The following is a 13175-nucleotide window of genomic DNA, read 5'->3' on the forward strand; positions in this document are numbered from 1 at the left end:
TTCCTTGGTCAATTGCTCATGAGAAGAGATGAAGTATGGTCACTGATTATACCACATGCATTTCCCAAATTAAGTATTGAGAGGGTTATAGTCACATACCCATCCAAATCCAATTTGGTCCAGCATGAGAAAGCATTTCTAGCATGATCTCTTCATTCCTCTTCCAAGGTTCAAAAGAGATCTAAGTCTGAATAGCTCCTTTTCCAAGATAACTATCCAATTGGATGAAGATCGAAAGCTTTCAAGTAAAATCAAGAGAAAAGAAAGAAGAAGAAGATTAAGAACTACACTTAATGCATTGAATCACAATAGAGCTCTCTAACCCAATGTAAAGAGTTAGTTGATCATTGCTCTACAAAAATAGAAAAGAAAGAAAGTGCAGAAGAGTAAAGATGAAGATAAAAACTGAAAATAGAACTTCAAATTCATAAATGAAAAGTACAAATAAAGAAAAGGAAAAGTGTGTGAGGGGAGGGAGTCCGAAGACCCCTCTTCAATCCCTCATTCCAGAATTCCCTTCCGTCTAGCTTAAGATCCTTTCAATTAAAAGACTAAGGCCTTTATATAGGCTCTCCTAAATTACAAAATGAAAGCAAATTACAATTAAATGAAAATTCCTATTCTAGATGCTTCTTGTGGCCTTGATTGGTTGACAATTGTGGGCTTGCTTGCTTGAGCTTTGAAGTGGGCTTGAGAGAGAAGTGAGTCAAGTTGAGGTCTAGGTACTAAAGTTAGTGCCAAAGTTAACCAAACTAACGCTACAAGTGTGGCGTTCGTGTTAAAGTTATTGTGGCTAACGTTGCACTTGCTGCCCAGTTGGTGTTTTTGGGGCTTAAAGGATGCCTCTTGTTTGTACTCCAATTTCATGCCCACTATAGCGTATTATATATCGTTGGAAATCTCTAAATGTCAGCTTTCTAACGCAACTGGAATCACCTCAATTGGACTTCTGTAACTCAAGTTATGATCCTTTGAAGTGAACATGGTCGCTGGCATATATGCCAACGTTACTGGAAATGTTGATTGCCAATAACGCCAGCGATTTTCATGTTTCTGAAGCTCAAACTTAGTGTCCACCCCATACTATTATATATTTTTGGAAAGCTCTAGATGTCTACTTTCCAATGTTATTAGAAGCGCATCATTTGGAGCTCTACAACTCGAGTTCTACTTCTTGGAAGGTGAAGAGGTCAGTTGGCCTAAATACAGGCTGATACCATGTTCATTATTGCACTTTCGGGGCAGATTTTCTCCCTCATATTTAGTGTCAACCAAGTAGTGCCATATATGCTTGGAAAGCTCTGGAATCCTACTTTCCAATGCCACTGGAATCACCTCATTTGGAGCTTTGTGGCTCAAGTTATGCGTGTTTGAAGAAGGCATGGTCAGGCTGCCAGGTGGGACTTGTGCCCACGTTAACTTCCACGTTAACTAAGTTAACGTGAGAGTTAACGTGGCTCTTTGTGGCATGTGTTGGCTTCCAACGTTAGTGACAATGTTTGGTGTCACTAACGTTGTCAACAACCTGTCTTCTTCACGTTAACTTCCACGTTAACTAGGTTAACGTGGGAGTTAACGTGGCTTCTTGGGGATTTGTGGTTGCTTCCAACGTTAGTGACAATGTTGGGTGTCACTAACGTTGTCGACCACCCTTGCCTCTTCACGTTAGCTCCTACGTGGGAGTTAACGTGGCATTGTATGCTTTGGCCAACGTTAGTGACAATGTTAAGTGTCACTAACGTTGGCTTCCCCCCTTTCTTCTTAACGTTAGAGGCCACGTTAACTAGGTTAATGTGGACTCTAACGTGGCCACTCATGAACTTGGTCCAACGTTAGTGATAATGTTAAGTGTCACTAACGTTGGCTCCATTTCCTTTCTTCAAAGTTAATGCCACTAACTTTTCTCACTAACGTTGTGGCTTTCCTTCCTTCCACGTTAGTTCCCACATTAGTGTAACTAACGTAGCCACTAATGTGGCTCTTCTCTTCTTCTTTTGGCCTGAAATCAATCAAACAAAGTGCATCAACGTCTTGCTCTTAATCATGGAATCATGCATCATCCAATTTATCATATAATTCATGCAAAATTCTCATGAAATCATGTAAAGTGCTCAATGTTTGCTTAAATCAAGATGTAAGTGAATATCCACCCAAAACTAGCTTATTTCCAAAGAAAATGCATGAAACTACCTTAAAAACAGCAAAGAAAAGGTCAGTGAAACTGGCCAAAATGCCCTGGCATCAAACACCAAAATTTTTATTTTATTTATTTGCTCATTGTTGCATTTGCATGTTTGATTGCATATTTGTTTGATTTTTTTGCATATTTTACCACTTGGTTGAATTAATATTTTCTTTTTCAAAAAACCTTTTAGAGCATTTCACTAATTTGAATAAAATTTTTTTGTTACACTTGTTTGAAGAAATATTATATTGGAACATGGTTTAGAGCTCGAACACACAAAACCTGTGAGATTTTGAGCCTATTTGAATTGGTTGCATTTTTCAACCACTATTTTATTTTTATATGTGTTTTTCTCTCAAAAAATGTGATCTTTGTCTTACCTAATTATATATTTCCATAATTTGATGTATACATGCACTTATATGATTGAGGCCTTTATTTCACTGAGCTTACATACCCATATGGCCTTACCTTTCATTATCCCTTGCAAACCAATTTTGAGCCTATTGTACCCCCTTTGTTCTTTTTATTTAGCACATCATTAACTCTAAGCAGAAAATAATAATGTCCTTAATTTGAATCCTTAATTAGCTTAGACTAGTGAGAGTGCTTATGATTTAAGTGTGGGAAAAGTGGGTTTGGAAACATTTGGTTTGAGAATTGAGTATGTTAGAATTTTCTGAAAATGTGAAAGAATGTTGAGAATATGTTCATGCATTCAATACTTTAATCATATGTATTGAGAAAAACAAAAGAAAAAAAATAATATAAAAAAAAAGAAAAATAAAGGAGAAAAAGAAAAGAAAAAGAGCAAATAATAAAAGGGGACAAAATGCCCCAAAGTAAGTAGTGAAAGCAATGCATATGTACTGTACTTGAAATTAGAATGCATGAATATGTGGAAAACATGGTTAATGGATAGTTAGATGTTGTATTAGGATTACATGGATTGTCTAAAGTTAGGTGGAATGTTTAAGTTAATTAAGGATTCAGATTTTAGTCCACTTGGCCAAATACAATCCTACCTTGACCCTCACCCCATTACAACCCTTAAAAGACCTCTTGATATGTGTATCTGTGCATTAAATTTATGTTGATTGTTAGATGAAGAGCAAGCCTTAGAAAGCAAGGTTAGTAGAGAATTGAGAGAATCGAACCTAAAAAACACTTGAGTGATTAGAGTGTATACACTACCAGTGAGGGTTCGATGCTCAATTCCTTGTTCCCTGCTTTCATGAGCTATTTTCTTCTTGCAAGTCTATTTGTACTTTATTTTCATGATTTGAATTAGTGAAATCCAATTCATATTTGTTCTTAAAAGATTTGTTTACTTTTAACCAAGTAGGTAGAAACATTTTGCATGTAGTTCCATTCATAGGTTGCATTTCATACATTCTACTACTCCTCTTCATTTCTTTATAGCTTCTCTTGAGATTAGCATGAGGACATGCCAGTGTTTAAGTGTGGGGAGGTTGATAAACCACTATTTCATGGTTTATCTTGTGCTCAATTGAGTGGTTTTCATCAACTCTTTACCCACTTATTCATATTATTTGAATGGTTTTACAATTGCCTTCCTAATTATGTGCTTTGATTGAAAACATGCTTCTTTGATCTTATATTTGCTTAATATTAATCCTCTCTTATTACCATTAGATGCCTTGATATGTGTGTTAAGTGTTTTCAGATATTATAAGGCAGGAATGGCTTGGGGGATGGGAAGAAAGCATGCAAAAGTGGAAAGAATGCAAGAAGTTGGAGAAATTGCTAAGCTGTTGGTGCGCAGAAATTGTGACTGCACTTTGATTATGTAAAATTCATCGCTCTTTCTTTCCCTGGTAATGACGCCAAAAACATGATGCCAATACCATGGTTCACAACTTCGCACAACTAACCAGCAAGTGCACTGGGTCGTCCAAGTAATACCTTACGTGAGTAAGGGTCGAATCCCATGGAGATTGTTGGTATGAAGCAAGCTATGGTCACCTTGTAAATCTCAGTCAGGCGGATATAAAATAGTAATGGGGTTTTCGAAAATAATTAATAAAATAGTGATAGAAATACTTATGTAAATCATTGGTGAGAATTTCAGATAAGCGAATAGAGATGCTTTCGTTCCTCTGAACCTCTGCCTTCCTGCTATCTTCATCCAATCAGTCTTACTCCTTTCCATGGCTGGCTTTATGTAATGCATCACCATTGTCAATGGCTACTTTCGGTCTTCTCTCGGGAAAATGATCCAAATGCCCTGTCACGGCACGGCTAATCGTCTGGAGGCATCACCCTTGTCAATGGTTACATCCTATCCTCTCAGTGAACATGGTCAACGCACCTTGTCACGGCACGGCTATTCATCTGTCGGTTCTCGATCATACTGGAATAGGATTTACTATCCTTTTGCGTCTGTCACTACGCCCAGCAATCGCGAGTTTGAAGCTCGTCACAGTCATTCAATCATTGAATCCTACTCGGAATACCACAGACAAGGTTTAGACTTTCCGGATTCTCTTGAATGCTGCCATCAATCTAGCTTATACCACGAAGATTCTGGTTAAGAGATCTAAGAGACACTCATTCAATCGAAAGTAGAACGGAAGTGGTTGTCAGGCACGCGTTCATGGGGAATGATGATGATTGTCACGTTCATCACATTCAGGTTGAAGTGCGAATGAATATCTTAGAAGCGAAATAAGATGAATTGAATAGAAAACAGTAGTACTTTGCATTAATCTTTGAGGAACAGCAGAGCTCCACACCTTAATCTATGGAGTGTAGAAACTCTACCATTAAAAATACATAAGTGAAAGGTCCAGGCATGGCCGAATGACCAGCCCCTCTGATCTAAGAACCAGGCGTCCAAAGATGTCTAATACAATAGTAAAAGGTCCTATTTATAATAAACTAGTCACTAGGGTTTACATAAGTAAGTAATTGATGCATAAATCCACTTCCGGAACCCACTTGGTATGTGCTTGGGCTGATCCTTAACTTTCCACGTGTAGAGGCCATTTGTGGAGTTGAACACCAGGTTTTGATCCATTTCTGGCGTTCAACTCTGGTTTTTGATCCCTTTCTGGCGCTGAAATCCAGAATTGGGCAGAGAGCTGGCGTTGAACGCCAGTTTGCGTCATCTAAACTTGAGCAAAGTATAAACTATTATATATTTCTGGAAAGCCCTGGATGTCTAATTTCCAACACAATTGGAAGCGCGCCATTTTGAGTTCTGTAGCTCCAGAAAATCCACTTTGAGTGCAGGGAGGTCAGAATCCAACAGCATCAGCAGTCCTTCTTCAACCTCTGAATCTGATTTTTGCTCAAGTCCCTCAATTTCAGCCAGAAAATACCTGAAATTACAGAAAAATACACAAACTCATAGTAAAGTCCAGAAATGTGAATTTAACATAAAAACTAATGAAAACATCCCTAAAAGTAACTAGATTCTACTAAAAACATACTAAAAACAATGTCAAAAAGCGTATAAATTATCCGCTCATCACAACACCAAACGTAAATTGTTGCTTGTCCCCAAGCAACTGAAAATCAAATAGGATAAAAAGAAGAGAATATACTATAAATTCCAAACTATCAATGAAATATAGCTTCAATCATATGAGCGGGACTTATAGCTTTTTGCCTCTTGAATAGTTTTGGCATCTCACTTTATCCATTGAAGTTCATAATGATTGGCATCTATAGGAACTCAGAGTTCAGATAGTGTTATTGATTCTCCTAGTTCAGTATGATGATTCTTGAACACAGCTATTTTATGAGTCTTGGCCGTGGCCCTAAGCACTTTGTTTTCCAGTATTACCACCGGATACATAAATGCCACAGACACATAATTGGGTGAACCTTATCAGATTGTGACTCAGCTTTGCTAAAGTCTCCAATTAGAGGTGTCCAGGGTTCTTAAGCACACTCTTTTTTTGCTTTGGACCTTGACTTTAACCGCTCAGTCTCAAGTTTTCACTTGACACCTACACGCCACAAGCACATGGTTAGGGACAGCTCGGTTTAGCCGCTTAGACCAGGATTTTATTCCTTTAGGCCCTCCTATCCACTGATGCTCAAAGCCTTGGGATCCTTTTTATTTGCCCTTGCCTTTTGATTTTAAGGGTTATTGGCTTTTTGCTCTTGCCTCTTGGTTTTAAGAGCTTTTGGCTTTTTCTGCTTGCTTTTTTTTTCTTTCTATATATATTTGTTTTCGCCTTTTTTTTTCTTCTTTTTTTTTTCTGCAAGCTTTGTTCTTTGCTGTTTTTTCTTGCTTCAAGAATCATTTTTATGATTTTTCAGATTATCAAATAACATGTCTCCTAGTCATCATTCTTTCAAGAGCCAACATATTTAACATTCATGAACAACAACTTCAAAAGACATATGCACTGTTCAAGCATACATTCAGAAAACAAGAAGCATTGTCACCACATCAATATAATTAAGCTAAGTTCAAGGATAAATTCGAAACTCATGTACTTGTTGTTCTTTTGAATTAAAACATTTTTCATTTAAGAGAGGTGATGGATTCATAGGACATTCATAACTTTAAGACAAAGTTACTAACTACTAATGATCATGTAATAAAGACACAAACATAGATAAGCACATGACATAGAAAACGAAAAACAGAAGAAATAAGAACAAGGAATGAATCCACCTTAGTGATGGTGGCGTTTCCTTCTTGAGGAACCAATAATGTCCTTGAGCTCTTCTATGTGTCTTCCTTGCCTTTGTTGCTCCTCCCTCATTGCTTTTTGATCTTCTCTTATTTCATGAAGGATGATGGAGTGCTCTTGATGTTCCACCCTTAGTTGTCCCATATTGGAACTCAATTCTCCTAGGGAGGTGTTGATTTGCTCCCAATAGTTCTATGGAGGAAACTGCATTTGAGGCATCTCCGGGATCTCATGGTGATGAGCTTCATACGCCTCTTGAGCTCCATGAATGGGCTCTCTTGCTTGCTCCATCTTTTTCTTAGTGATGGGCTTGTCCTCTTTAATGAGGATATCTCCCTCTATGTCAATCCCAGCCGAATTGCATAGGTGGCAAATGAGGTGAGGAAAGGCTAACCTTGCCATAGTGGAGGACTTGTCAGCCACTTTGTAGAGTTCTTGAGGTATAATCTCATGAACTTCCACCTCTTCTCCAATCATGATGCTATGGATCATGATGGCCCGGTCTATAGTAACTTCAGACTGGTTGCTAGTGGGAATGATTGAGCATTGAATGAACTCCAACCATCCTCTAGTTACAGGCTTGAGGTCCAGTCTTCTTAGTTGAACTGGTTTGCCTTTTGAGTCAATCTTCCATTGAGATCCTTCTACACATATGTCCATGAGGACTTGGTCCAACCTTTGATCAAAGTTGACTCTCCTTGTGTAGGGACGTGCGTTCTCTTTCATGTTTGGCAAGTTGAACGCCAACCTCACATTTTTCGGACTAAAATCTAAGTATTTCCCCCAAACCATTGTAACATAGTTCTTTGGATCCGGGTTCTTACTTTGATCATGGTTCTTGGTGATCCATGCATTAGCATAGAACTCTTGAACCATTAGGATGCCGACTTGTTGGATGGGATTTGTTAGAACTTCCCAACCTCTCCTTTGAATTTCATGTCGGATCTCCGGATACTCATTTCTTTTGAGTTTGAAAGGGACCTCAGGGATCACCTTCTTCTTGGCCACAACATCATAGAAGTGGTCTTGATGGGCTTTGGAGATGAACCTTTCCATCTCCCATGACTCGGAGGTGGAAGCTTTTGTCTTCCCTTTTCCTTTTCTAGAGGATTCTCCGGTCTTAGGTGCCATCAATGGTAATGGAAAAATAAAAAGCTTATGCTTTTACCATACCAAACTTAGAATTTTGCTTGCCCTCGAGCAAGAGAAGAAAGAATAGATGAAGAAGAAGAAGAAATGGAGGAGAGGGAGAAGGGGTTGTATTTCGGCCAAGAAGAGAAGAGAGGGTTATGTTGTGTGAATTTGAAGAGGAATGGAGGGCTTTATATAGGGAAGGGAGGGGGGGAAGGTTTCGGCCATATGGGTGGGTTTGGGTGGGAAATTGATTTTGAATTTTGAAGGTAGGTGGAGTTTATGAGGTAGGTTTATGGGGAAGAGTGGATGGATGTGAGTGGTGAAGAGGTGATGGAGAAGAGGGATTGAGGTGATTGGTGAAGGGTTTTGGGGAAGAGTGTTTATGGGATTGTGTGAAAGAGGGGTGAGAAGAAGTGAGTGGAGGTAGGTGGGGATCCTGTGGGGTCCACAGATCCTGAGATGATCCTGTGGGGTCCACAGATCCTGAGATGATCCTGTGGGGTCCACAGATCCTGAGGTGATCCTGTGGGGTCCACAGATCCTGAGGTGTTCAAGGATTTACAACCTTGCACCAAATTAGGCATGTAAAATGCCCTTGCACACAACTCTGGGCGTTCAGCGCCAGGTTGGTGCCCATTTTGGGCGTTCAACGCCCATTTGTTGGCCATTTCTGGCGTTGAATGCCAGAACCATGCCTGTTCTGGGCGTTTAGCGCCAGCTTTTCTCCAGGGTGCAATTCTGGCGTCCAGCGCCCAGATGCTGCCCATTTTGGGCGTTCAGCGCCAGAACCATGCTCTGTTCTGGCGTTGAACGCCAGATAGGTGCTTCCTCCAAGGTGTGATTTTTCTTCTGCTGTTTTTGATTCCGTTTTCAATTTTTATATTTATTTTGTGACTCCACATGATCATGAACCTACAAAGACATATAACTAAGAAAAATATAGTTAGATAAATAAAAATTGGGTTGCCTCCCAACAAACGCTTCTTTAATGTCAATAGCTTGACAGTGGGCTCTCATGGAGCCTCACAGATGTTCAGAGCATTGTTGAGACCCTCCCAACACCAAACTTAGAGTTTGAATGTGGGGGCTTTGTTTGACTCTGCTTTGAGAGAAGCTTTTTATGCTTCCTCTCCATGGATACAGAGAGAGATCCTTGAGTTGTAAACACAAGTTTGTCCTCATTCAATTGAAGGATTAATTCTCCTCTGTCCACATTAATCACAGCTCTTGCTGTGGCTAGGAAAGGTCTTCCTAGGATGATGGATTCATCCTCTTCCTTTCCAGTATCCAGGACTATGAAATCAGCAGGGATGTAAAGGCCTTCAACCTTTACTAACACTTCCTCTACTTGTCCATAAGCCTGTTTTCTTGAATTGTCTGCCATCTCTAATGAGATTTTAGCAGCTTACACCCCATAGATTCCTAGTTTCTCTATTACAGAGAGGGGCATGAGGTTTATTCCTGAACCAAGGTCACACAGAGCCTTTAAAGATCATGGTGCCTATGGTACAAGGTATTATGAACTTTCCAGGATCCTGTCTCTTCTGAGGCAATGTCAGTTGATCCAGATCACTTAGTTCATTGGTGAACAAGGGAGGTTCATCTTCCCAAGTTTCAATACCAAATAATTTGGCATTCAGCTTCATGATTGCACCAAGAAACTTGGCAGCTTGCTCTTCAGTAACATCCTCATTCTCTTCAGAAGAGGAATACTCATCAGAGCTCATGAATGGCATAAGGAGGTTCAATGGAATCTCTATGGTCTCTATATGAGCCTCAGAGTCCTTTGGTTCCTCAGAGGGAAACTTCTTATTGATCACTGGGCGTCCCAGGAGGTCTTCCTCATTGGGATTCACGTCCTCCTCTCCCTCATTGGGTTCGGCCAATTCGGTTATGTTAATGGCCTTGCACTCTCCTTTTGGATTTTCTTCTGTATTGCTTGGGAGAGTGCTAGGAGGTATTTCAGTGATCCTTTTACTCCGCTGGCCCACTTGTGCTTCCAAATTTCTAATGGAAGACCTTGTTTCATTCATGAAACTTACAGTGGCCTTAGATAGATCAGAGACTAAGTTTGCTAAATTAGAAGTATTTTGTTCAGAGTTCTCTGTCTGTTGCTGAGTGGATGATGGAAAAGGTTTATTATTGTTAAAATTGTTTCTTCCACCATTATTAGAGCCTTGTTGAGGCCTTTGATCCTTCCATGAGAGATTTGGATGATTTCTCCATGATGGATTATAGGTGTTTCCATAAGGTTCACCTAAGTAATTCACTTCTGCTATTGCAGGGTTTTCAGGATCATAAGCTTCTTCTTCATAAGAAGCCTCTTGAGTACTGTTGGATGCAGCTTGCACTCCATTCAGACTCTGAGAAATCATATTGACTTGCTGAGTCAATATTTTGCTCTGAGCCAATATGGCATTCAGAGTATCAACTTCAAGAACTCCCTTCTTCATAGGCATCCCATTATTCACAGAATTCCTTTCAGAAGTGTACATGAACTGGTTATTTGCAACCATGTCAATGAGTTCTTGAGCTTCTGCAGGCGTTTTCTTTAGGTGAATGGATCCACCTACAGAAGTATCCAATGACATCTTTGATAGCTCAGATAAACCATCATAGAATATATCCAGGATGGTCCATTCTGAAAGCATGTCAGAAGGACACTTTTTGGTCAACTGTTTGTATCTTTCCCAAGCTTCATAGAGGGATTCACCATCTTTTTGTTTGAAGGTTTGAACATCTACTCTAAGCTTGCTCAGCTTTTGAGGAGGAAAGAACTTGGCTAAGAAAGCCGTGACCAGCTTATCCCAAGAGTTCAGGCTATCTTTAGGTTGAGAGTCCAACCATATTCTAGCTCTGTCTCTTACATCAAAAGGGAAAAGCATGAGCCTGTAGACTTCAGGATCTACTCCATTAGTCTTAACAGTATCACAGATCTGCAAGAATTCAGTTAAGAACTGAAAAGGATCTTCAGATGGAAGTCCATGAAACTTGCAGTTCTGCTACATCAGAGAAACTAATTGAGGTTTCAGCTCAAAATTGTTTGCTCCAATGGTAGGAATGGAGATGCTTCTTCCATGTAAATTGGAATTTGGTGCAGTAAAGTCACCAAGCATTCTCCTTGCATTGTTGTTGGGTTCGGCTGTCATCTCCTTTACTTGTTCGAAATTTTCAATCAAGTTGTCTCTGGATTGTTGTAATTTAGCTTCTCTTAGTTTCCTCTTCAGAGTCCTTTCAGGTTCTGGATCAGCTTCAACAAGAATGCCTTTTTCTCTATCCCTGCTCATAAGAAAGATAAGAGAAAAAGAAAAGAAGAGGAATCCTCTATGTCACAGTAAAGAGGTTCCTTATTGTTAGTAGAAGAAAAGAAGAAGAGAAAAATCTGAACTCAGAAAGAGAGAGAGAGGGTTTGGATTTTTGGTGGGTGAGGGAGAGATGTTAGTAGATGAATAAATAAATAGAATAAGATGAGAGAGGGAAAATTTCGAAAATAATTTTTGAAAAAGAGTTAGTGATTTTTGAAAATAGTTTTTGAAAAAGGTTAGTAATTTTCGAAAATTAAGATTTAAAAATTGAAATAATTAGTTAATTAAAAGGAAATTTTGAAAAAAAGGGGGGAGATATTTTCGAAAATTAGAGAGAGAGAGTTAGTTAGGTAGTTTTGAAAAAGATAAGAAACAAACAAAAAGTTAGTTAGTTGGTTGAAACAAATTTTTAAAAGATAAGGAGTTGGGAAGTTAGAGAAGATATTTTGAAATCAAGTTTTTTTTTTGAAAAAGATATGATAAGAAGATATTTTTGAAAAGATATGATTGAAATTAGTTTTTGAAAAAGATTTGATTTTTAAAATCACAATTAATGACTTGATTCACAAGAAATCACAAGATATGATTCTAGAACTCAAAGTTTGAATCTTTCTTAACAAGCAAGTAACAAACTTGAAATTTTTGAATCAAAACATTAATTATTATTGTTATTTTAGAAAATTTGATACAAAATTAAGAAAAAGATTTTTGAAAAATATTTTTGAAATTTTCGAAAATAACTAAGAAAAATGAAAAAGATTTGATTTTTAAATTGAAAATTTGATTTGACTCATAAAAACAACTAGATTTTAAAAATTTTTGAAAAAGTCAAATCTAATTTTCGAAATTTTAAGAGAGAAAAAGGGAAAGATATTTTTTTGATTTTTGAATTTTTAATGATGAGAGAGAAAAACAAGAAAAATGATGCAATGCATGAGATTTTTAGATTAAAACAATGAATGCATGCAAGAATGCTATGAATGTCAAGATGAACACCAAGAACATATTTTTGAAAAATTTTTAATGCAAGGAAAACATGCAAGACACCAAACTTCGAATTCTTTAATGCTTAGACACTAAGAATTCAAGAATGCATATGAAAAACAAGAAAAGACACTAAACATGCAAATGCAAAGATCAAACAAGAGGACTTACCAAGAACAACTTGAAGATCATGAAGAACACTATGAATGCATGAGAATTTTCGAAAAATGCAAGATGCACATGCAATTGACACCAAACTTATAACATGACTCAAGACTCAAACAAGAACACAAAAAATATTTTTGATTTTTATGATTTTCTAATTTTTTTGTATTTTTTTTTCGAAAATTATTTGAAAAACAAAAAATAAGGATTCTAAAATTTTTAATATGAATTCCAGGAATCTTATGCTCTTTAGTCTAAAGCTCCAATCAAAGGGTCAGGCATGGCTTAATAACCAGCCAAGCTTTAGAATGGATTTACATCCATTGAGGTGATTAGTTGAAGACCAATCCCAAAGGAGTTTGGGTATGGCTTTTCAGCCAGATAGGATTCAACATGTTACCATGAAACTCTAGAATTCATTCTTGAAAGTTTTGAAGCCATAGAATAATTTATTTTTGAAAACATTTTTATTTTTTAAAAATTTTTTTTTTCGAAAACAAAGGAGAAAATTTTGAAAGAATTTTTTGAAAAGAAAACAAAAAGAAAATTTACCTAATCTGAGCAACAAGATGAACCGTCAGTTGTCCAAACTCGAACAATCCCCGGCAACGGCGCCAAAAACTTGGTGCGCAGAAATTATGACTGCACTTTGATTATGTAAAACGCTCTTTCTTTCCCTGGTAATGGCGCCAAAAACATGATGCCAATACCATGGTTCACAACTTCGCA

General features: G+C 37.9%; 1 non-coding gene across 1 annotated transcript; it reads left to right on the forward strand.

The window, feature by feature from the left end:
- The first annotated feature begins 10637 nt into the window (after positions 1-10637).
- Positions 10638-10745, forward strand: LOC112738478 (small nucleolar RNA R71). Its single transcript, XR_003169437.1, has one exon. It is a non-coding gene; the product is annotated as a small nucleolar RNA R71 (small nucleolar RNA).
- The last annotated feature ends 2430 nt before the right edge of the window (positions 10746-13175 follow it).

This window comes from Arachis hypogaea, chromosome 13, assembly GCF_003086295.3.
Source record: "Arachis hypogaea cultivar Tifrunner chromosome 13, arahy.Tifrunner.gnm2.J5K5, whole genome shotgun sequence".
Taxonomy (NCBI): Eukaryota; Viridiplantae; Streptophyta; class Magnoliopsida; order Fabales; family Fabaceae; genus Arachis; species Arachis hypogaea.